The sequence below is a fragment of the Ornithorhynchus anatinus genome, chromosome 5 (assembly GCF_004115215.2).
Source record: "Ornithorhynchus anatinus isolate Pmale09 chromosome 5, mOrnAna1.pri.v4, whole genome shotgun sequence".
NCBI classification, from domain to species: Eukaryota; Metazoa; Chordata; class Mammalia; order Monotremata; family Ornithorhynchidae; genus Ornithorhynchus; species Ornithorhynchus anatinus.
In genome coordinates, this window is record NC_041732.1 from 34,164,878 (window position 1) to 34,190,880 (window position 26,003).

The following is a 26,003-nucleotide window of genomic DNA, read 5'->3' on the forward strand; positions in this document are numbered from 1 at the left end:
ACGTGGGACAACCTGATTACCCTGTATCTACCCCAGCGCTTAAAACAGTGCTCTGCACATAGTAAATGCTTAACAAATACCAACATTATTATTATTATTATTCTCACTGTATTAAGTATACTAAGTGATTGGGAAAGTATAATGCAATAAAAAAAACTTCTGGCTTCTGGGTAAAGAGTGAATGAGGGAAGGCAGATATCGGAGAGAGTGATGGGCAATGGGTGTTGAGTCTGGCAGCCCAGGCATGCTATCTCTTTGAGGTTTCACCCCCCGACACATTTGCCAGTAGCTCATTGACTACCTCTTGTGGGTGGAGGATTGGTCTGCTGACCAACTGGGTTTAATTAATTTCCCCCTTCACACAGTTTGTATTCCATTTTTGTTTTTTTTGGTCCAGGCAATAAATTACCCATAAACTTTCCCTCTTGGAAATAATTATCGTCGCCTCCCACATCTGTCGGCAGACACTGTCTCATGATGGATTGGCATGCACGATGCACACTGTAATGAGAGACACTCATCCTGCCCACAAAGCGGTAAGTAAGCCTCTCAGAAATGAGAGGGGAAGCTTGCCAACTTGGAGCTGGGGAGGCAAGGGAGTGCACTGTGAGAATCTTGCGACACGGACAGGATTTATATATAAACAGTTACTACTAATAATAATGTTGGTATTTGTTAAGTGCTTACTATGTGCAGACCACTGTTCTAAATGCTGGGGTATACAGGGTAATCAGGTTGCCCCACATGAGGCTCACAGTCTTAATCCTCATTTTACAGATGAGGGAACTGAGACACAGAGAAGTGAAGTGACTTGCCCACAGTCACACAGCTGACAGGCGGTGGAGCGGGGATTCAAACCCATGACCTCTCACTTCCAAGCCCATGCTCTTTCCACTGAGCCACGCTGCTTCTCTAGCAACCCAACTGGCCTGTTTGAGTCCACTTCATTCAGAGAACATCTGGGTAGCTCTTGTATATTTCTGTATGGCTTACCCCAAATAATGATGATAACGATGGTATTTGTTAAGTGCTTACTATGTGCCAAGCACTGTTCTAAGTCCTCAGGTAGGTACAAGGTTATCAAGTTGTCCCACTTGGGGCTCACAATTTTAGCCCCCATTTTACATATGAGGTAACTGAGGCACAAAGAAGTTAAGTGACTTGCCCAAAGTCACACAGCTGACAAGTGGCAGAGTTAAGATTCGAACCCACGACCTCTGACTCCCAAGCCCGTGCTCTTTCCACTAAGCCACGCTGCTTCTGTCAAGGTCAGCAGATTGCCCAAAGAGTCCAGTTTTTCTAGAGGAGTTGTACCTCCACGAGGCTTTCTAGACTGTGTATCTGCTAGATTGTGAGCCCATTGTGGGAGGGGATTGTCTTTATTTGTTTCTGAATTGTACTTTCCAAGTGCTTAGTACAGTGCTCTGCATTCAGTAAGCACTCAGTAAATACGATTGAATGAATAAAGGAAGGAAGGAAAACACCAGGACCAGGATTGGCCCTCAATCAGTCAATTCATTCATTCATTCATTCAATAGTATTTATTGAGTGCTTACTATGTGCAGAGCACTGTACTAAGCGCTTGGAATGTACAAATTGGCAACAGATAGAGACAGTCCCTGCCCATTGACAGGCTTACAGTCTAATCGGGGGAGACAGACAGACAAAAACAATAGAAATAAATAGAATCAAGGGGATGTACATCTCATTAACAAAATAAATAGGGTAATAAAAAATATATACAAATGAGTGGATGAGCACAGTGCTTAGGGGAGGGGAAGGGAGAGGGGGAGGAGCAGAGGTAAAGGGGGGAAAAGAGGGCTTAGCAGAGGGGAGATGAGGGGGGGTAGAGGGGGATCAGAGGGACTCTAACTGAGGGAGCAGAGGGTCAATCATATTTATTGATTGCTTACTGTGTGCAGAACACTATACTAAGCGCTTGGGAGAGTACAGTAGAAGAATATAACACATTCCCTGCCCACAACGAGGCTACAGTGTAGTGGGGGAGATAGATGCTAATATAAATACACAAATTACAGATATGTACATAAATGCTGCTCTGCAATCGTGCTGCCATGAGGAAAGAAATGCATGTTGGGTGACTTCCTGTTTCTAGAACAATCCCACTGGGAAGCCCATAGCATCCACTCCTGCAATTGGTGGAGCTATTACCTCCCTTCCAAAACAACTGGAACAGCATTCCAACCAATTTGCAATTTTTTTTTTTTGAAGACCGGGCTCACTGTGAAGGTCAAATGTTCCTCTCTTTCTTTTCCAGTTTCTCAGTTCCTCTGTTTCCCTCTTGCTTGCCTTCCCTTCCAAATGGAATTGTTTATTATATGCCAGGAGCCAGTATGGCCTGTGTATAGAGTAAACTCACTTGAATGCACTGGAGAGAATGGAGCCCTGTATGTATTTGGCATTAATGCGTCCTGGCGCTGGCAGGGGAGGGAGGAAAAAGAAGACAAATTGAATTAAAATTAGCAAGAAGCCATCTGAGGGGCACAAGGACGCCAACGAATATCTTATTTAAGGTAAGATCCCTCAAGGCTGGTGGAACCCAATGCTCCATGTAGCTAACTAATGGCTCATTTGTAAGATGCAATTGGTTTGGAGGATTCATAATGTCCCAGCGTCTGGACAGCTTAGTTTTAGAATATGCATCTCCCACTTAAAGAGACACAGCCATTCATCAAAGGACTGAACTGCCTCAGGTCAGCATCCCTATGTTTGGGTAGATCTGGGAAAGGTGCCAGTGAAGTGCCAGTGCCACTCCTTTCGTTAGTGAACTTTTTTTTTTAACAGTGTTTTTTAAGCACTTACGAATGTGTCTAACACTCTTCTAAGCACCAGGGTTGGTACAGGTCACTTAGGTCAGATTGGACAGATCTGTTTCAGGAACATTCCAGAAGGTTCCTGAGAAACAGTAGAAGCAGTGGCTGAGTGAAAAGAGCATGAACCAGGGAGTCAGAGGACCTGGGTTCTAATCCCAGTTCTGCCAGTTGCTTGATGGGTGACCTTGTAAGTCATTACCTTCTCTGTACCTCAGTTTCCTCATCTGCAAAACAAGGATTTACTTAGACTGTGAGTCCCATGTGGGATGGAGTCTGTGCCCAACCTGATAAACTTTTATCTACCCCAGTGCTTAGAACAGTGCCTGACGCATAATAAGCACTTAATAAATGCCATAAAAAAAAAGGAGGGAAGAAGGAGACAGAGGACACTGGTTTTGTCCCTGACCATGAGGAAACCCAGAGATCTAAGTGGAGTTCAGGGCACCAGGTTACCTGCTGTTGAGCATGAGGGTTTTTTTTAAAATTTTATTTAAGCACTTACTATGTTCCAGGCACTGCTCTAATCTGTACTAGAGAAGCAGCATGGCATATTGGATAGAGCACAGGTCTGAGAGTCAGAAGGATCTGGGTTCTAATTCCGGCTCTGCCACTTGCCTGCTGTATGACCTTGAGCAAGTCACTTTGCTTCTCTGTGCCTCAGTCCCCTCATCTGTAAAATAAGGATTGAGACTGTGAGCCCCATGTGGGAAAGGAACTATGTCCAATATGATTTGCTTGTATCCACCCCAGCATTTAGTACAGTGCCTGGCATACAGTAAGTGCTTAACAAATACCACTATTATTATTCTTATTATTATGCACAGGGGTAGATACAAGCTAATGAGGTTGGACACAGTCCCTGTCCCGCATAGAACTCACAGTCTTAATCCCCATTTTACAGATGAGCAACCTAAGGTACAGAGAAGTTAAGTGATTTGTCCAACATCACACAGCAGACGAGTGGCACACAGTAAGTGCTAAATAAATATGATTGAATGAAGTGGCATAGCCGGTATTAGAACGCAGATCCTTCTGACTTCCAGGCCTGTGTTCTATCCACTAGGCCACACTTCTTCTCAAGTTAAGCTGTCACTCTGGCCAGAGAGCAGCAGACACAATTGGAAAACTCATAACCTAATGGATAGAGCATGGGCCTGAGAGTCCAAAGAGCTGGGTTCTAATCCCAGTTCTGCCAACCCTGACTGCTGTATCACCAGGGCCAAGTCAGTGAATTTCTCTATGCCTCCATTCTTCATCTATAAAATGGAGATTCAATACCTGCTTTCCCTCCTACTTAGATTCTTCTCCCTCAGGTGGCACAGGAACTATATCTGCCCTATTAATATTATATCTACCCTAGCACTTAGTACAGTATTTGATAAATAGTAAGCACTTAAATACCAAGTATTATTATGATTATATATTATGATTAGAATTTGACCTTGGGGATGGAGTGAAATCTCCATCTCCAACTTGCTTTTCCCCTCCTCTCCCCGCCCCATAGCACTTATGAATATATGTATATTTCTAATTTATGTATTTCTATCTATTTATTTATATTGATTCCTGTTTACTTGTACTGATGTCTGTTTCCTTCCCTCTAGATGGTAAGCCCATTGTGGGCAGGGATTTTCTCTCTTCATTGTTGTATTGTACTTTCTAAGTGCTTAATACAGTGCTCTGCATACAGTAAGCCCTAAATAAATACGATTGAATGAATGAATGAAAGAAGGGGGTAAGAGGTGAAAAAACAAAAGCCAGATGAGACATTAGCTATCTTTTCAAGCTCAAATGGGAACGATTCCAAAAGAGCAACAAGACAAGAGCTGCCCTCTCTGTGTCAGGAAGCTGTGAAGGTCCAGGGTCTGGCTCCCCCACTACCTCCTCTGCCCTCTGGAGTCTTGTTCTAGTACACTGTTGCCTGGACAGAATGGTACTTGTGCCTCATGCCATGTGCTCACTATTTTGGCGCAGGTCTTGATGTTGATATTTGTTAAGTGCTTACTATGTGCAGAGCACTGGGGGAGATACAGGGTAATCAGGTTGTCCCACGTGAGGCTCACAGTCTTCGTCCCCATTTTACAGATGAGGGAACTGAGGCACAGAGAAGTGAAGTGACTTGCCCACAGTCACACAGCTGACAAGTGGCAGAGCTGGGATTTGAACCCATGACCTCTGACTCCCAAGCCCAGGCTCTTTTCCACTGAGCCACGCTGCTTCCTTCTCACCCCTCCCACTTTAAGGAGCGATCCCAGCCTCCCCTCCACCTACTTCTGTTAGCATCCTTATCTCCTGGCACCATCTCTACCTCAGCCAGGTGTGGACTTTCTGGTGTGATCTCAGCCGCTGGAGATGACTCCAAACAGAACAGAATTCAGTCAGTCAGTCAATCACATTTACTGCACACTTACTCTGTCCAGAGCACTCTATTAAGTGCTTGGGAGAGTACAGTGTAACAATATAACAGACACATTCCCTGCCACAACAAGCTCAGTCTAGAGGGGGAGACAGACATTAATACAACTAAATAACTTCAGATATGTACATAAGTGCTGTGGGGCTGAAGTGGTGCTGTGAATAAAGGGAACTTCAAGCCTCCTGCTTCTCCCCACTCCAGTCCATACTTCACTCTGCTGCCCAGATCATTTTTCTACAAAAATTTTCAGTACGTATCCCCACTCCAGTGGTTGCCCATCTATCTCCACATCAAACAAAAACTCCTCACCATTGCCTTTTAATGGACAATCACCTTGTCCCCTCATACCCCACCTCATTACTCTATTACAACCCAGTCTGCACACTTTGCTCCTCTAATGCCACCCTTCTCACTGGGCCTTGATCTCTTTTATTTCACTGCTGGTCCCTCACCCACATTCTGCCTCTAGACAGGAATAACCACCCTCCTCAAATCCTACAATTATTCTCCCCTGCCTTCAAAGCCTCTAAGCTCTCTTTTCCTCTTCTCTCATTCCCTTCTGCATCACCCTGACTTTCTCCCTTTGCTCATCTCCACTCCCAACCACACAGCACTTGTTTGTATATGTAATTTATTTATATTAATGTCTGTCTCCTCTGCCTCTAGACCGTAAACTCACTGTGGGCAGGAAATGTGTCTGTTCATTGTTGTATTGTATTGTCCCAAGCACTTAGTACAGTGCTCTGCACACAGTAAGCACTCAAGACAGGATGAGGTTGAGAAATTGGGGTGAGATGAGAAGGAGGTACAGTAAATACATTGGCATTAGAGGAGGGAAGTGTGCAGGTTAAGTTGTAGTAAGAGATCAGCTAGGTGAGGTAGGAGGGGACAAGTTAATTGAGTTCTTTAACAATGATGGTTGGGAGTTTTTGTTTGAAGCAGAGCTGGATAATAATAATAATGTTGGTATTTGTTAAGTGCTTACTATGTGCAGAGCACTGTTCTAAGCGCTGGGGTAATAATAATAATAATAATAATAATAATGTTATTTGTTAAGTGCTTACTATGTGCAGAGCACTGTTCTAAGCACTGGGGTAGACACAGGGGAATCAGGTTGTCCCATGTGGGGCTCACAGTCTTAATCTCCATTTTACAGATGAGGTAACTGAGGCACAGAGAAGTTAAGTGACTTACCCACAGTCACACAGGTGACAAGTGGCAGAGCCGGAATTCGAACCCATGACCTCTGACTCCAAAGCCCGTGCTCTTTCCACTGAGCCACGCTGTTGCTGGATGGGCAACCACTGGAGGTTCTTGGGAAGTGGGGAAACATGTACTGGAAGGTTTTGTAGAAAAATGATCCAGGCAATAGAATGAAGTTTGGACTGGACTGGGAAGACATGGGGGCGGGAGGTCAGCAAGGAAGCTGATACAGTGATCAAGGCCGGATAATGATTAGTGATTGGATTAATGTGGTAGCAGTTTGGATGGAGAGGAAAGGGTGGATTTTAGTGATGTTGTGAAGGATGAACAGACAGGCTTTAGTGATAGAATTAATATGTGAGTTGAATGAGAGAAGTCAAGGACAATGCGAAGGCTATGGGCTTCTGAGACACAAAAAATAATGGTGCTGTCTACACTGGTGAGAAAGTCAGTGGGAGGACAGGGTTTGGGTGAGAGGATAAGGAGTTCTGTTTTGGACATGTTAGGTTTGAGGCTTAGCATCATCACAGTTCAATTCTGGAAGAACTTTCATAATTGATCCAGTTGATCCCTCTACTCCAGATAGGTTGCACTCAGAGCACGCCAAACTTCTAAGGGGCTTTCCCATTCTTAGAGGTCTCAGAGGAAGGAAATTCTGCAGCCACTTTCGATTCCCATAAAAGGTGACATTATAATGTCACACGGACTCATAAAGAATAATTGCCTTGTTTCCACTCTCCTCCCCTCCTTTTTTCCTCTCTTTCTGATGTTGTAGTCTCATCACTGATGTGGAAGTCTTTATAGCTCTCCTCGTCCTTGTCTCCCTCACTCTCTCTGTCTCTACTTATGTATCTGTAAGTCTCTCTCACTCTCCCTTTCTTCTCAAAAGGCATTTCCCCTTATTTATAGCTCTATCCCTTCTCTAACAGGTCTATTTAGACTTTCTGGGTCTGCTTTTAAAAGAACTGTCCTGGTCTGTAATTAAACCTCTGTGATAATGCTGCGGGGACACTGGGATAATCACATCAGCAACATCTTTAAACACCATCTTCCTGCTCAACTCTGAACTTCCGCTCCTAAAGAGCTTCCCCTTGTCTGAACTGCCCCTGCCAGGGAGATGGAGCTGTTGGAACCTTGGATGAGCCCAGAACCGTACCCTCGATCCCCTGCGATGAAGTTCCTGTGTCTGGAGGAAGAGAAAAAGGTAGAAGTTGGATGAATCTGGCAGGGAATAGCTGGCCAAAAAATAAAATTTGGAAATTTGGCTTTTCGTTCTCTGAAAGTGGTTGTGTGACACCAGCATACAGCGTGTGCTCTGACTAACTGGGGATCAGGTAGCTTGCAGCTGCTACCCTCCTAAAATACAAGGAAAGTGTCTGGCATATGCTTCATGAGAGGCATGCAAATGGCTGAAAATGACTCTCATTGCTGAGGGTGAGGCCACAGGTAATTATTGCAGTGTGTTGCTAATATCCCAGAACCAACCTCGTGCTTTGGAAGATGTATAAAAGCAGGTGGAAGCATAAAAACTCTAACATATTAAAACAGGGGCATGACTGTCTCCACCCATCAGAGCCAGATAATTCTCCAGTAGTAATAATAGTTGTAGTAATAGAAATGGCATTTATTAACTGCTAGCATATGCACTTAATAAGAATACATCTGTGAGACATAGATAGGGTCCCTGGCCCTCAAGGGGATCACAGTCTCAGAATAAAAGAGAAAAGCAGGCTGGCAATAGATATATAAGGTAAAAAGCAAACAGTAAGAACACAAGAACAAAATAAGAGAGAACAGGGGCAGAGTTCTAGGAGTTGGAGGTAGATTGGGCACACCCAGAAAGGAGAAGAAGATTCATTCACAAACTCTATCAGGGAGAGCAAAGGAACAATTTGAATCCGAGGGAAAATGGCACCAGAAAAAAAGCACTGATTTTCTTCACACTGAGAGCATCCGCCAGGCCCTTTTAACAGATATTTGCAGGTGCTGCCCAGCTGCTTTGGGGAGGGGGGTGGGGGTGAGGGGTGGGGTCTGTGTGTGTGTGTGTGTGGCCTTTCCCAAAGCTATTGACAGCACAGTCTCCTGAACCAACACAGACCAATTTATCACAGATGACAGATCATCACTGTCTGGCTCTAGTGATATAGAGGCCGCCAGGGCTGCAATTTCTTTAAGTGTGTCACCCCCTACCCGCCCCCCAATAGATTTTAAGATCCTGGAGGGCAGGGATCATATCTACTAGTTATTTGGCTCTCTTCCAAGGGTTTAGGATTCAGTGTTCTGCACACAGGAGGTGCTTTTTCAGAGCCATGGATTGATTGAAAGGCTATACTCCTTAATGTTACAGTGGAGCAAGGCATAGCTATGTATCAGTAACATTCAGGGCTCAGCTACCTCTAGGACCTGAATGAAGCAGATGGATGATGTATTCCAACAAGTTCTATAATCAGTTCAGAACATACATCTTGAACATTCCTTTAATTGTTTGTGCGATTTAGCGTAGCTCTCCCCATCAGTGTACTGGCCTGTTATAGATAATTGAGAAAATAAAGTTTATTACCAAATAATGGGTTTCAACTTAGATTCTTCAAGGGCTACTAAAAGAGATAAAGAAAATCAGTCAGTGGTATTTTGAACACTTACTCTTTGAAGAACACTTTACTAAGCACTTGGGAGAGTTGGTAGGCACATCCCCTGCCCACAGTGAGCCTACAGTCTAGAGAGGGAGGCAGACATTAGTATAAATAAATTATGGATATGTGCATAAATGCTGTAGGGCTGAGGATAAGGTCAATGCCAAGTGCCCAAAGGTTAAAGATCCAAATGCATTGATGAAGCAGAAGGGAGAGGGAACGTGGGAAAGAGGTCTTAATCAGGGAAGGCCTGTTGGAGGAACTGTGACTTTAATAAGGCTTTAAAGTGGAAGAGTGGTAGTCTGGCATATATAAATGGGAAGGAGGATAGGGGAAAGGGGTTGGTGTCACAAACCCCGCCCCCCAGCTCATACCAGCACCAGGAATTTCCTGGACAACCTCAGTGACACACAGTAGGTCAAACCACACCATTAACTATCTAAGTTACTGTAGAAAGGTTTTTTACTTAGTTTTACCAATGTGCAAGGGAGTGACACATACACACACTCTCTCTCTCTACCAAGGGTCCAATACCAGTCTGCTGGCCAAATGAGCCCACTCTGTTGAATGCTTCTTTCTCCTTCCAAAGTGCTGCTCTCCTCTTTGCTTCTCCCTCAGTGCTTCTCTGCATGCTTTTTGTGTACCTCCTCACAATCCAAAATGACCGCTTTTTATCTGCCTTAGGCATCACAGCTGTAGCTCTATGTGGCAGAAATTGATTGGTTCAGGCCTGTTACTGGGTAGAACAGGGAGAGAAGACTACACCTCCCTCCATGCTCGGCTCCCCGCTGACCGGCAGCCACCTACCCTCAAGTAGTGCCTATCAGTACCTTTGCCAGTCTCTTCCTTGATGTTGGTCATGGGATCACAAACAGTCACTAATAAGGCAGCTTGTTGTGGGCTCACTGCAGTCAGCAGTGAGATAGAGGAGATTGGGGCCCAATGAGCAAGGTGGAACTAGAGGAGCAAGGTGTATGGGCTGGGCTGTAATAGGAGAACTTTGCTTCTCTCCTTCAGAAGAAACTGAGCTAAACTTCTCTGCAGGCAGAGCCAGGGAGTGGGGAGGCTACTAGGGCAGAAGTTACAAGGATAGTTAAGTTGTCTCCCTTCCCTTGTGTGAAAAAGTCCGAGCTGCCCAGAAGAAGACTCAGTGTCAACACCTGACAGCCCGTAATAATAGGGTTAGGGGAATTAAGACAGAGAACACATGGAGTGAAACTTCCAAATTGACTTTGTTGGGCATGGGGGGAGAGGAAGGGAATTTTCATTGCCTTATACTTGGATTTGTTGTTGAATTGTTCTTTACAAGCGTTTAGTACAGTGCTCTGCAGACAGTAAGTGCTCAATAAATATGATGGAATGAATGAATGTGGGAGGTCAAGGGACTCCCTTTGGGATTTAGAGTGCCCATGCTCCCTGACCTCTGGCCTAGGGGTAGGATTGAGCTGAGTCCTTGTCAAAGGTCTGTAGAAGAATTGCCAATGGTGGTGAAACTTCTTTCAGTACAGGAATATCTTCAGAACTTGACTGAGACTTGCCAAAATGTGCTAAACTCTGGAGAAGTTCTTTGCTTTCTGACTCCCCTCTGGGACCCTGGACTACCCACTGTCCACCTTATAGATTGGCCTGGGAATGGAGCAGGGGGATATCCTGAGGATGATGAGGCATCAGAAAGCTTACTCAAGCAGCTTGGTCTAGTGGATAGAGCAGGGGCCCTGGAGTCAGAAGGATCTGGGTTCTAATTCCAGCTCGACCACTAGACCACACTGCTTGGCTAAGCCTTCTGATACCTTATCATCCTCAGGATACCCCCCGTTCCATCCCTGGGCTAGGGTGAACACTGGGGAGTTCAATGGCCCAGAGGGAGTCAAAAAGCAAAGAACCTCTACATATTTTAGCACATTTTGACAGGTCTCATTCAAGATTTGAGAATAGCCCCTTATTGAAGGAAGTTTCACCACTTGTCTGAAGTGTGATCTTGGGTAAATTATTTACTCCCTGGGCCTCAGTTACCTCATTTGTAAAGTGGGAATTAAGACTGTGAGCCCCATGTGAGACATGGACTGTGTCCAACCTGATTAACTTGCATTTAACCCAGTGCCTAATACAGTGCCTGGCCCATAGTAAGCACTTAACAAATAACATTTTTTAAAAAAACTAATCAAATTTGGAAAGAAATGCATCCTCTTTCCTTACTCAAACCCAGGTGTGGTTTCTGTGAACAGCAACAGCCTGGACTGAGGGTTCCCTAGTCCTGTCAGTAGGATAGGGGCACTACAGTGTCTTCAGAGTCCCATTGAGCTTCAACTACCTACTGAAACCATTAGGACCTTCAACCTGTCCCGTATCGCTGGCCAATCCAAGTCCGCCTCAACTGGAAACTGGATTCCAATTGCAACACAGACACCAAAATGCTAAATGGAAAACACTGAATAAAACATGAAGTGGAAAGTAAATCCTTTCTGGCACCTTGTTACCTCTCTTCTGAGTGCAATATGCGAGGCTGCTAATTGCTTGATTTACTGTAGCAGTCACTCTGCCAACAGCAATAAATAAAGTTAATTAATAGAAGGTAACCCACTGCCAGGGAGGCTGGTAATTGCTGGGAAATTGGAGACAGGGGCTGTTCTTGATACCTTTAGGAGAGGAAGGCGCAATTTCCTTTCCTCCTTCTTGGTTATCTATCATTCTTTATTTCCTTGCCTTAAGCAAAGAGTGAAAAGTCCCATGGTCCAGTTCTTTATTTGTTTTCTTTTCTCCCCAAAATGGCTGAAGTTTTCTGAGGGAAAGGAGGAGGAGGAGGAGGAGGAGGAGGAGGGAGAGAAGGAGATGAAGGAGGGGGAGGAGGAAGAAGAGAGGAAGCAAATGCTGGTCTTCTCCATTGCTATCAATGGGAAACCAGCAATACCTGTGGGCTGGAGTCACCCCATGGGGGCTGCACCCACCAATTAAGCGGGGCCATTCCTGGGCAGTTCCAAGGCAAGGAGAACCCCTGTGTTGTGGATGGTGAGGGGTTAAGGGTTGGTCTTGCCAGGATTCTGCAGGCCAGGAGGATGGTCTTATGAGCTGTAGCTCTCCCCTCTGTTATGGCAGGTGAAACCCAGTTTTTCTCCACAGATTATTCCAAATCCCTTTGCTTATAATGAAACCCACCCCGGGTCATGGCTGTTGCAGTCAATTTCAGCAAATTTCTGCTTCCTTTCATCTCCTCTGTGGCTTCTCTGGGTGTGGGAGCCTTCTGCATCTCCTAAGATGGTACCTCATCTGGATCCACAGCTGTTAAACAATCAGTAATACCATTTGGGGTGGGGGGGAGGTAGTACCCACTTGGTGCAGTGCACAGTACTAATGCTTGGAAAGTACAGAATAATGAAGTGACACATTTTCTGCCCACGAGGAGCTTATCCTGTAATGCAGTAAACAGATATAAAAATATTTCTAACATTGTCAAAATAAATAAATTGAGTGGACATAGATATACCTCTATCTCGCCCACTAAATACTGAGTTCCTTAAGAGCATGGATTGTGTCTTTTAACTCTACTGTACTTTCTCAAGTCCTCATTAGAGTCTTCTGAATAAAGTACATGCGCAGTATCATTAATTGGTTTAGTGAATGAGTGAGACTGTGTCTGCTATATCGTTATTCTGTACTCTTCCAACTGCTTAGAACAGTGCTCTACACACAGTAAGCACTCAATAAGTAAGGCTAACTGACACCATATAGCCTTCCTCATTGACTGGGGAAGGCTTCAGCAGTCTGCAAATCCTCCAATGCCCAGAAGAAGGGAAAGGTGGATAGGATCTGGCTTTTCCTCCAGATTCCAGGATAGGTTTTTGGATTGGAGGGGGATTCCCATTCCTCCTTGCTGGGCAGAAAGATTTTGAGGTGGGCACTTTACTGGTGTGTGGGGCAGAGGGGACAACTTTAGCCAGAATGCAATGACTCTTTTGGCAAGAAAGAGTTGCTACAAACTGGGTCTCTTTCAGAGTTCTTTGAAACTGTAAATTCACTCCTCGTTGTGTTTAGAAGAGAGGGATAGTGTGAAACCCCTTTAGCATTCTCTCCCTGTTCTCTCTCAACCCACTCTAGAATGCTGCAACAAAGGAAGACGATTTTCAGTGTTTGGAGTTTCAGCTTCAAAAATCCAATAATAATAATGGCATTTATTAAGTGCTTACTATGTACCAAGCTCTGTTCTAAGTGCTGAGCAAGCAGAAAGAGAGAGGAAGAGGGGGAGCGAGAGATCCCATCAAATCAATCAATGGTATTTATCGAGTACTTACTCTGCGCAGACCACTGTAATAAGTGCTTAGGTGAATAAAATACTACAGAGTTAGTAGACATGTTCCTTGTCCACAATGAGCTTACTGTCAAGAGAAACAGAATGCAGGCGAAATGCGCCTGGTATTTTCTCAGAGAAGGCAGAGCTGGAATCACAGTGGGGAAGCGGAAAAGATACCAAGGTCTAAAATTTTCAGCTGGCCTAATGTGGGGACTTGGGTGGCTAAATTCCAATCAAGGAAGCACCACACGTCTCCTAAACACAAACTCTGCTTGCCATATGCCGAGAGTTTTTTTGGCCCAGGTACTTGCTCCGTGAGAGATTTTCATGGCTGGCAACAACTGATGGTGACAAACTGGTTTGGAAAAAGGGAATGACAGTTCCTAATGACCCCATTCTGGGACTCTGTTGAAATGACATCTAATAACTCCTGCCGGTTGCTCTAGGAGGCTTAGATAAGTGATGCATGGGGTACTGGTGATGCTACGGCTGTTTCTGGGCACCAGAGCTCCGGGTGACAGAGCAAGAGTGCGGATACGTGTTCAGAACAGAGAGCCCAGCAGGTGCGGGGAGTGGAAGGGGACAAGGTGGGCCAGATGAACACCATCCCATGGCAGGCTGTGGGATTGGCCCAACCACCTCATTTGCAGGCCAGTTTGCTTCTGAACACTGGTAGCTGAGTGGTCTGCTGAGGAAACTTTGTTATATTATACACTCACAAGTACTTAGTTGAGTGCTCTGCACACAGTAAGTGCTCAACAACTATGATTGAATCAATGAAGGTTTTATTTTCTAAGCTGGAGTTGAGGCCCTTTGTTCCTGAAGTGAGAGGTTGGAATTTGGAGCACTGAAAGGTGAGGTTGGCTGCAGGATCCCATGCTTTGGGTTTGGGTGGATCCCACATCTTGATTCAGGAGAGCTTCAAGTCCTTCTCTGTCAAGATGGGATTCTGGGAAGAAATGCAGAAAAGTGGCTGGCGGCTTTTTCACTCCACCAATCCTAGATTACCACCTCATATGCCTGTTTTGACACTCCCTGCTACCCCTCTTCATCTATTTGTACACCTTGTAAAATGATGATTATAGTATTTGTTAAAAGCTTACTCTGTTTCAAGCACTGGACTAAGCATAGGGTAGATAAAAGATCATCAGGTCAGACACTGTCCCTGTCCCACATGGGGCTCACAATCAATGGTAGAGGGAGAACAGGTCTTGAACCCTCATTTTATAATCAATCGATGGTATTTATAGATGAAGAGAAAGGGTCGCAGATAAGTGACTTGTGCAAGGTCAGTCAGCAGGAACGTGCTTACAATTCTGGCTACTCCCTGCTAGGAGAACTCCACTATGCCCCCTTCTTCTGCTCTGTGTCAAGTTAAACTAGGCATCTAGGTGAGGTAGACTCTCACAGATCCTACTGGATATTGCCTGGGCGAGTTATTGGATGAGTCATTTGGACATCTCGGGGATGAGAATATCTACCTAACCAGAAGCTCTGTTTAAATGATAGCAGGAGAAGCTCCCATCTTCTCCCATTCTCACTTCTGAAACAGCCTTTTTTCTGAGGATGTGTTTGGCTGGGAGGCTGGGAAAAAGCCAGTTTCCTAATGGATCAATCCAACTGCACTCTCTCTCTTCCACTTTGTAGGCTTCCTTCCCAACTCATTCTAATGCCAATGCCAAGTTACTTCCAATCGACTCTGCCTGGAGTGGGCTGGGATGCCCCGAGAGCCATCGATGCTTTATGCCAAATGTCTATACATGTGTTGCTTGGATATGTCGCCCTGTGATTCCTGGCCTCTGTGTTGGCTAGGAGAAGACATGGTGGTTATGATTAGCAGCTTTGGTTCGAGTCCAGAGGAAAAGAGTACTACTTGTGGGAATCAGGGGACCTGGGTTCTAGTTTTAGTTCGGCCTGAGCATGGGAAAGACCACATGGGCACTATGCAACATGCTGCACCCCTGCCTGCCTATTCACATATATTCCACACCCCAGCCAGAACATGGCGGTTAGAGAAGAGAGATCATGAATGACGCTGCTCAAGCCACTAGCACTATAATCAGTTCCTCTGTGCTGACTCTCATCCATTGTTCCTGATGGGAGAGCCATCATTATCATGATTAGTATCCCTACTCAGGATACTTGAGATTGTACTAACAGTATTTATTAAATGCCTACTGTGTGCAAACCACTGTACTTAATGCTGGGAGAAAATTCACAACACACAGGCCAGGAATCACAGGGTGACATATCCAAGCAACACATGTACAGATGTTTGGCATATAATAATAATAATAATGGTATTTGTTAAGTGCTTACTATGTGCCAAGCACTGTTCTAAGCAGGGGTAGATTCAAAGTAATTAGGATGTCCCACATGGAGCTCACAGTTCATCCCCAGTTTAATAATAATAATAATAATGTTGGTATTTGTTAAGCGCTTACTATGTGCTGAGCACTGTTCTAAGCGCTGGGGTAGATACAGGGTAATCAGGTCCCATGTGGGGCCCACAGTCTTAATCCCCATTTTCCAGATGAGGTAACTGAGGCACAGAGAAGTTAAGTGACTTGCCCAAAATCACACAGCTGACAAGCGGCGGAGCTGGGTTTAGAACCCATCACCTCAGACTCCTAAACCCATGCTCTTTCCACTGCGTCATACTGCTTCAGTTTACAGATGAGGTAAGTGAGGCACAGAGAAGTTAAGTGGCTTGCCCAAAGTCACACAGCTGATTAGTGTGATAAGTGATGGAGCCAGGATTAGAACCTGCATCCTCTGACTCCCAAGCCCGGGCTCTTTCCACTAAACCAAGCTGCTCCTCTGATGGGGCATCAATGGCTCTTGGGGAGTCCCAGCCCACTCCAAGCAAAGTTGACTGAAAGTAACTTGGTAACGGCAATAGAGTGAGATGGGAAGGAAGAATTAGATCTAGACCTTGTCCCTGGGTGGGGGGGGGGGGGTGCTCACAATCTGAATTCAGATGGGGAGAAGGTAGGCACATCAGGAGTGATGAAGCATTAATACCCAGCACAAACAAATTCACAATATAGATTCAAATTATTGATGGGAATGGAGGAGCCCAAGAGCATGCGGGAGCAGCTTTTATTCCCAGCCCAGTGGGCACAGAGCACACTAGAAGCAGGGACCCTTGCTGCTGGGAAGGAAGGCGGGAGTTATCCTGGTGCTTTTCTCGGCAGGCATGGAAGAGTCAGAGAGATTGTAGTATCATTCTCCAGGAGAGAAAAGAAGCGTAGAGGTATTGAAAAATTCAAGCAGGACTAAGATAGGGAACTCAAGATGATGGATGATTCCCATCCAGTCATGGAAATGGTGAGAGAAAGCCCATGGAAACACAGTTCTGGGACCACCTAACTGAGCCACTGTGGATTAAAATAAACAGATTCCAAGAGTAAGGAGTTTCCATTGATGTCATTAGCTTGCTGCCTGTGTAAGGAAGCAGAAGTGGGGTGAAAAAAGAACATTTTCTTGAATCCCCAAGGCTGGCATCAAGAAAATCTCAATTCCTGCACTTAGGTAGATTCATTATTCCCTTGCTTTATTGCTACAACCATTCAAAAAAGGATCATTCATTATCCTGAGAGACCTTATCCCAGAACCTTTATCCCAGAGACCTTCATTATCCCAGAACCTTTTCTTGATGATTCATCAAATTCTCTGGAAGCCTGGATTGATGATGATGATGATGATGATGGCATTTGTTAACCGCTTACTATGTGCCAAGCACTGTTCTAAGCACTGGGGGGCATACAAGATAATCAGGTTGTCCCACGTGGGGCTCACAGTTTTAATCCCCATTTTACAGATGAGGGAATTGAGGCACAGAGAAGTTGTGACTTGCCCAAAGTCACACAGCTGACAAATGACAGAGCCGGGATTAGAACCCATGACCTCTGACTCCCAAGCCCGGGCTCTTTCCACTGAACCATGCTGCTTCTCGTGGAACCCAGAAGCGGGCTAGTCTGTGACTGGCATGATGTGCCACCCTTCTTTACCTAAGCTTCCCCAGTGCCATCGCTGATGTTAGTCACGTGCCATACATCAATCAGTGACATTTATCAAGCACTTACTATATGCAGAACACTGTACTAAGCACATTGCACTCTACATCCACTCCAGTCATTTTTCCTTCCCATTTCAAACCCTCGCCCTTGGGATTGCCACTGTTCCTTAAAAACACCTTTCAGATCGGGAACCCTCCTTGGGGAGCAATGTGGCTCGGTGGTTCCCTAGACCATAGATGAGACGTTCAGGGGACCAATATACTCCCACCCTTTCAGGGGTGAGGTCACCTCTCCCCATTCCATGACCCCACTCTTTGCTTATGCACTCAGATCTAGGCCCCGGGGACTTCTTATAGCAAGACTGGAAAGCTGGATGAGAAGTGATATTTGTTTGTGAGCTCCGGGCTGCAACCCAGATGATTAGGACATAGGGTTGTTATCTCTGGCTATTAGATTGCATTCCGCTTGTGTCAATGAGTTTTTGCACATTGTGTATTAACCCCGCTCAGTGGAACTAGCTGCCTGGGTTAGTGGCAGATTTATTTTATAAAACCATTATCATCTCTTTGAACTCCGGCCCCAGAGCTAGGAGTCGCAGCACTAGCAGAATTGGCACCTCCACGGGTGACGTTTTATCTCCTAGCACCTTGGAGGGCAGCCGCACCCCACCCCTGCTGGCTTCGACCTTGGAGGGAAGCCACACCCCACCCCTGTTGGCCTCGACATTGGACCCCCCCTGCCCCATCTCATCCCTTTTGGCATCCCTTTGCCAAACCGAAGGCCTTTGCCATGCCTTAATCAGAAAGAATGTGTCTCAGGGACCTTGGCAGCGGGAAAAGGACAATAAATTGAAAATTGGACAAGGGGAGCTACGGAGGAGTAACAGCTGGAGGGGTGTGTGCTCTGGAACGTGAAGAAAGATTAAAAGCCATATATTAAATATCCACAGCTGAAAAATACCTTGAATTCAGGTAGTTCTTTTATTTTTTTCCAAAACGCTCTTGTGTACTCAGTTCATTTTTGTCCTCATGACGCTCCTGCATTATCTCCATTTTACATTCAAGGAAACTGAGGCTGAGAGAGGATAAGTGATGTACGTGCCCCACGGCACCCAGGAACCCAAAAGTAAAGGTGCTAATAGAACGCAGTTCATCTGATGCTAAGACCCATGGTAATGAGAGATCTGATGGCACTCCCCTCTCTGACAGTGGTTTTCTGTGGGACTCGGAGCAAATTCAACTGGCAAGGAATACTGTCAGTCATAATCCTGAGGCGGGAATTCAAACTGTCCCACATCAGGTGACAGATGTCGTGTTATGCCACAGTTTACAAAAGATCCAGTGTGTTTGCAACTTCATCTGCATTGTTTCATCACATAACAGTATGTGATCTTATCACTACACAGTGAAATAGTCAGTTCCCCCTCCCCTTACCCTACACATGTCCTGAACCACAGAGCCACCCACATTCCCCCTTGAACCCCAGAGTAAGCTCCCTTTTCAACTCTTCACAAAACATCTTTCTCCCCACCTCTGGAGCTGTCACTTCCGGGTCTGCTCTTTCTCCTCCTCCCTCACCGCTAGGTACAATCCATTCATCCATTAATCAATCAATAGAATTGATTGAGCACTATGTACAGAGCACTGTACTAAGAGCTTGGGAGAGTACAATACCACGGAATTAGCAGACACATTCCCCGCCCATAATGAGATTATAGTTTAGAGGGGGAGACAGACATTAATATGAATAAATCAGTTCAAGTACAGAGGAGGGGCGGGGTTGGTGACGACTCTGCAGATGCAAAGCAAGCATATTGGTAGGAAGGCCATCTTGACATAATGTCACCCCTGTGGCAAGCCAACCCAGGCCACCACTTATCTCGCTTACCCTCTGAAGCTGGCCCTGCTAACCACCACCTGTATCCCTACACATAAATTAGTGAGAAAGTCCAGTCTATTCTTCCATCCCACAGATGTCTTTAAGGCAAAGAGGGGATGAGAGCAGAGGATAGAGGAGGTGGTAGGGACACAACTAGGGAAGAAATTAAGGGGGAAAATTTTCAAAAAGTAAGGGGAGGAATATCCTTTAAAGAAGGACTGGCAAGATTTCCCCAGTGGAGACATTGCATATTGTGGAGTGCACTCCACATAGCTATACATGTCTGGGTCTTCAAACAGATGGAGACTAGATGTGATGGGAAAGGCTCCAGTGGGCTGCAATATCCAGGATTATGGCCCATCTGACCTCTTTGACACCTCTCAAAACTTCCTTGTGAGTCTCCTGGCCCCTCTGGCCCCTTAAAATTGAGGGAGTGTTGGTATTTTTTTTTCCTTTTCTTTTCCTTTCCTTATCTCCAAATGATCCATCCCAACTCCACAGAGTTAACCCATCAGATGGGCAGATTGTAATCTCATTGTGGGCAGGGAGGGCATGTTATTTGTAATATATCATTTTCCCAGGTGCTTAGTGCAGTGCTCTGCACCTAGTAAGTGCTCAATAAATACGAATGACTGACTGGGAAATGTCAACTTCTCAAAGGCTCAGCCCTGAGAGAATCATCTACATCTTGGCTATGGCTCTGGCTTCTCCCTTCTCAGCTATTAATGAATATTTAGGAGTTAGTTAGTTACGATGTCTTCCTTCTTTCAGCTCCTCTTTCCTCCCAGCTCATGCCCCAGACTCCCCATCCCATCCTTTCCCACCTGCCCTCCCGGGCTTGTCTTCCACCCTTTCCCAACCCTGGGCTTAACAGGTTCCTGCCACATTAGGTCTCGCCAAGGGCCTTTTGTCAACGATTAATCTTCCAGTGATCCAAGGCCCCTGCAGTCTCCCTGCCCACCCTTCCTTGCTATTTACTGCTCTTCTGTTATCGTCTCCCTACTTGTGTTCCTAGTTGCCAAGAGGGTGCTGCCGTTCACACACTAAGAAACGCACAGCCTGCCTTCTGCCTAGGGGTATTTTCCTCTCCTTTATCATCCACATTAAGCGTTCCAGGCACTTGACTTTATGACTCTTTCATTCCGCATATTAAGTGAATGATATACTCGGCCCCGCCCGACAGCCGCCTGTGCTCGTCTGTGTCTTTATTTAACACACGTTTAGAGAAATGAAAGACAGAAAAGACCTTATCCGGGTCATCTCTGCCCAAAACCCTCAACGCTGGCAGGATCTGTCTCTTGCTCAGATAGCTCTCCTTATGCTAGGGAAGAAAAACATCAGTGCGGGTCTGGCTCGTCTCTTCCACCTGGTGGTACGACCAGTTGTCTTTCCAATTTATTAGCTCGTTTACTTAATAAGACATGGCCGGCATACTACACAGAGAGGCTGATTCCATTTTTCAAAGTCATTCCCTTCCTGGTGTTTCTAAGTGATAGCGCTGCATATCGATAAGGCTGTCTTGGCTCTCCGATTAAAGCTTCATGAAGAAAGAAGCAGAGCAGTTGTTAAGAATGGTGCCCTCTTTCCCATCACCCTGTCCCTTCTCATCCTAAGGAGCCAGGATAATTCCCCTACCTCTCAACCTCCCCCTGTTTCCTCACTGATGGGACTCACTTGGTAGGATTTAGCTCCTCAAGCAATCCATCAATCAATCAATCAATGGTATTTATGGAAGGCTTACTATGTACAGCGCACTACACTAAGCACTTGGAAGAGTACGATGGTACGGAGTTGGTAGACAGGTTCCCTGCTGACCAGGAGCTTACAGTCTAGAGGGTGAGACAGGCATTAATATAAAAAAAAATTACAGATATGTATAGAAATGATTTGGGGTTGAGAATGGGGTGAATAAAGGGGGAAAATCCAAGTGCTGTCACATAAGGGAATGGAAGAAGAGGAAGTGAGGATTTAATCAGGGAAGGCCTCTTGGAGGAGATGTGATTTTAATAAGACTTTGAAGCTGAAGTGAATGATCATCTGTCGGATATGAAGCGGGAGGAAGTTCCAGGTCAGAGGCAGGATGTGGGCAGAAAGTTGGCGGTGAGATAGACCAGATCAAAGTACAATGAATACGTTGGCATTTGAGGAGTGAAGTGTGCCAGCTGGGTTGTAGTAGGAAACCAGGATGGTAAGGCAGGAGGGGGCAGGGTGATTGAATGCTTTAAAACCTATGATAAGGAGTTTCTGCTCAGAAAGTAGTTGGTGAAAATCTAGACATCAGGCTGACCTCATCCACTTTATCCTTATGTGCTTTAACTCTGCCCTCTCTTCTGCCCAGCAAAATTATTTCTTCATCCTTTTTGATATCTATGCCCATTGCCCTTGCTAATTGTTCCAAGAGTTTAATTCCCTCCTCAAACCTCCTGTCCCACTGCCTCACTCATCCCTTTCCCCAGTGACCTGGCCACCTACTTTACTGAGAAAATTGAAACTATCAGGCATGATCTCCCTAAAATCTCCCCTGCCCCTAACCAGTCTCTCCCCTTCATACTCCTTTTTCAATTCTTCCATCTTTACCAGCAGTATATCAAGAGGAGGTCTCCTGCCTTCTCTCAAAATCCACCCCATCTCCCTCCTACCATTCCTCTCCAAACTCCTTGAGTGAGTTGTCTACACCAGCTGTCTCAAGTTCCTCTCCTCCAATTCTCGCCTTGACCTCCTCCGTTCTGACTTCTGGCCTCTTCACTTGAGAGAAACTGCCCTCTCAAAGATCTACTTCTTGCTAAATCAAACAGTCTGTACTCCATCCTAATCCTCCTCAACCTCTCAGTTGCCTTCGACACTGTTGACCATCCCCTGCTCCTGGAACACTATCCAACCTTGCTTTCATTGACACTGTACTCTCCTGGTTCTCCTGCTCTCTCTCTGGTGACTCATTCTCAGGCTCTTTTGCAGGCTCCTCCTGTGCCTCCCAACCCTAACTGTGGGGATCCCTCATGGTTCAGTTCTGGGTTCCTTTCTATTCTCCGACTACACCCACTCCCTCAAAGAACTCATTTGTTCCCATGGCTTCAATTACCACCTCTATGTGGATGATTCCCAAATCTACCTCTCTAGCCCTGCTCTCTCTTCCTCTCTGCAGTCTCGCATTTCCTTCTGCCTTCAAGACATCGCTACTTATTCTCACCTCGTCAGCTCAAACTTTAGATATCTAAAACAGAATTCCTTATCTTTCCACCCAAACCCTGTCCTTCCACTGACTTTCTATCACTGTAGACGACACCACCATCCTTCCTGTCTCAGAAGCCTGTAACCTTGGTATTATCCTTGACTCCTCTCTCTCATTCAACCCACACATTCAATCCATCATTAAATCTGTCAGTTCGACTTTCACTCCAGTCCATGCCTCACTCTGCTGACCGGATCATTTTTCCAGAAAAACGTTCAGATATGTTTCCCCATTCTTCAAGAAACTCCAGTGGTTACCCATCCACCTCCACATCAAACAGAAACTCCTCACTCAATCACTTTGCCCCCTCCTGCCTCCCCTCACTACTCTACTACTACAACCCAGCCTGCACTCTTCACTCCTATAATGCCATCCTTCTCACTGTACCTCAATCTCATCTACCTTGCCACCAACCACTCACTCATGTCCTATCTCTGGCCTGGAATACCCTCCCTCCTCAAATCTGACAATTACTCTCCCCTCCTTCAAACCCTTCTTGAAGGCACATTTCTTCCAAGAGGCTTACCCTAAGCTCTCCTATCCTCTTCTCCCACTTCCTTCTGTGTCACTCTGACTTAAGTCCTTTATTCATCTCCCTCCCAGTCCCACAGTATTAATGAACATATCTGTAATTTACTTATTTATATTATGGGCTGCCTCCCCCTTTAGAGTGCAAAATTGTTGTGGCCAGGGAATGTGCCTGTTTACTGTTATATTGTACTCTCCAGAGAGGTTAGTACAGTGCTCTGCACAAAGTAAGCATTCAATAAATATGATTGAATGAATAAAATCTACCCTTTCCTTTCCACCCAAACTTCTATCACATGAATTCAAGCACTTATCCTATCCTGCCTTGATTACTGTATCAGCCTCCTTTGCTGACCTCCCTGCCTCCTGTCACTCCCCACTGCAGTCCATACTTCACTCTGCTGTCCAGATCATTTTTCTACAAAAATGTTCAGACTACATTTCCCCACTCCTCCAGAACCTCCAGTGGTTGCTCATCCACCGCTGCATCAAACTGTTCCTCCTTACCAAAGGCTTTAAAGCTCTCAATCACATTTCCCCCTCCTCCTTCACCTCACTACTCCTCTACTACAACCCAGCCTGCACACTTCACTCCTATATTGCCAACCTTGTAACTGTACCTCAATAATAATAATAATAATAATAATGTTGGTATTTGTTAAGCGCTTACTATGTGCCGAACACTGTTCTAAGCGCTGGGGTAGACATAGGGGAATCAGGTTGTCCCACGTGGGGCTCACAGTCTTAATCCCCATTTTACAGATGAGGGAACTGAGGCCCAGAGAAGTTAAGTGACTTGCCCACAGTCACACAGCCGACAAGTGGCAGAGCTGGGATTCGCACTCATGAGCCCTGACTCCAAAGCCCGTGCTCTTTCCACTGAGCCACGCTGCTTCTCAATCTCATCTGTCTTGCCGCCGGCCTCTCAGCCATGTCCTGCCTCTGGCCTGGAACACCCTCCTTCTTCACATCCAACAGACAATTGCTCTCCCCTCCTTCTTAACCTTACTGAAGGCACATCTCCACTAAGAGGGCTTCCCTGACTAGATCCCCCTCCCCTATCCTCTTCTCCCACTCCCTTCTGCGTTGTCTTGACTTGTTCCTTTTATTCATTCCCCTTTTTGCCCCCAAAGCACTTACATACATAATTGTAATTTTATTCATTTATGTTAATGTCTGCCTTCCCCTCTAGACCGTAGGGTCATTGTGGGCAGGAAATATGTCTTTTATTTTGTTATATTTTACTCCCCCAAGTGTTTAGCACTGTGTGCCCTGCACACAGTAAGTGCTCAATAAATATGATTGACTGACTGACTGACTGTTTGGTGGTCAGGTGGATGAGCAACCACTGGTGGTCCTTCATGAATGGGGTAAAATGGACTGAGTGGTTTTGCAAAAAAATGATCCTGGGCAGATCCACAAGCTGTCCCTCCTGATGTCCCCAGTTTGTCCCTCTCATTTTTGTTTCTACTGAACCCTTCTCTCTTGGAAGGACTTGGTTTTTCCTCAGATTTTCATGCCCATCTTTGGCCTCTGGTGCTTTCAAAAAGGGATCTTTGGTTGAGCTGCTAAAGGGACGAGGACAATGAAAATAGATTTCTTTTTCTTCTTTTTCAGTTGCTTGACCAGAAATTGAAATAACAGATTATTGGGCTCTCATGGAGTCTTTCTTTGACAAGAGGTCAAAATCGTTACTCTACTGGTAAGTAGGACTGTACCCATTTTACAAATGGGGGAAGTTGAGGACAAAGAAGCCCAAGCTCACTTCATCTCTGAAAAAGAGTTGCATGAATTTTACAGTGGCAGAATGCTGCAAAAATAGGTCAGATAGTCTCCAGAAAACCCTGTACTGTCAGGCACCCCTTGATTTACCAGTATACCCACAGGTTATAAACAAATACACACACACACACACGTATGCACACACATACACACACACAAATTCCCCTTCAAAAGCACTACCCTCACCACTAGCTCCTTTCCTCCTTTCCACAAACAACTAATAATAGCAATAATAATTTATGGTATTTCTTAAGCACTTACTGTGTGCCAGGCTCTGTACTAACCCCTGGGGTGGATACAAGCAAATTGGGTTGGACACAGTCCCTGACCCACGTGGGGCTTACAGTCTCGATCCCCATTTTCCAGATGAGGTAACTGAGGCACAGAGAAGCAAAGTGACTTGCCCAAGGTCACACAGGAGAAAAGTGGCAGAGCGGAGATTAAACACTTGAACTTCTGACTCTCAAGCCTATGCTGTATCTACTATGTCGTGCTGCTTCTCATCCAAGATATAGGAGAGAGCCTGTGGGACTTAGCCACTGAGTGAAACTTTAAAACCAGACACAGGTACTTCCCCATCTCCTGAACTTCCCAGGAATGTGCAATTTGCTTCTTTGTAGGCCAGTGGGTTGGAAGTGCTCCAAAATTCTACAAAAGGTCCCCCACCAACCTCCCACCACCACCATCTCCTCCATCTCCACCATCAGCAGCACCACCACCACCGCAAATGCCTCTGTCATCTCTACGAGCATCATTGTACCAATAGAGCTACAGGGTAGATTTCTCATGCCGAAAGATGAATGGAGGCCAGGCAACGAAAGACTTGTTCTATAGAAGAATAAAAAGGGAAAGAACAGTTAGAAACTGAACTTTGGGACCAATACTAGGGAAGCAGCAACACCTAGTGGATAGAGCACGGGCCTGGGAGTTAGAGGACTTGGGTTCTAATTCCAGCTCTGCCCCTTGTCTGCTTTGTGGCCTTGAGCAAGTCATTCAGTTTCTCTGCACCTGTTTCCTCTTCTGTAAAATGGGGACTAAGTCTGTGAGCCCTACATGGGACAGGGACTGTGTCCAATCTGATTCGCTTGTATCAGCTCCAGCGCTTAGTACAGTGGCTAGCACATAGTAAGTGCTTAACAAATACCATAAAAGAGTAATAATAATTTTTTAAAAAACTATACCAGGAGCTGTGT

General features: G+C 45.5%; 1 long non-coding RNA gene across 1 annotated transcript in view; it reads left to right on the forward strand.

Moving 5' to 3' along the window:
* LOC114812252 overlaps positions 1–26,003 on the forward strand; it is a 94,401-nt gene that overhangs the window by 56,651 nt on the left and 11,747 nt on the right. Inside the window, exons 2-3 of the long non-coding RNA XR_003759911.1 lie at positions 398–536; positions 24,646–24,730. This is a non-coding gene — a long non-coding RNA (uncharacterized LOC114812252). The remainder of the gene's footprint in view (positions 1–397; positions 537–24,645; positions 24,731–26,003) is intronic.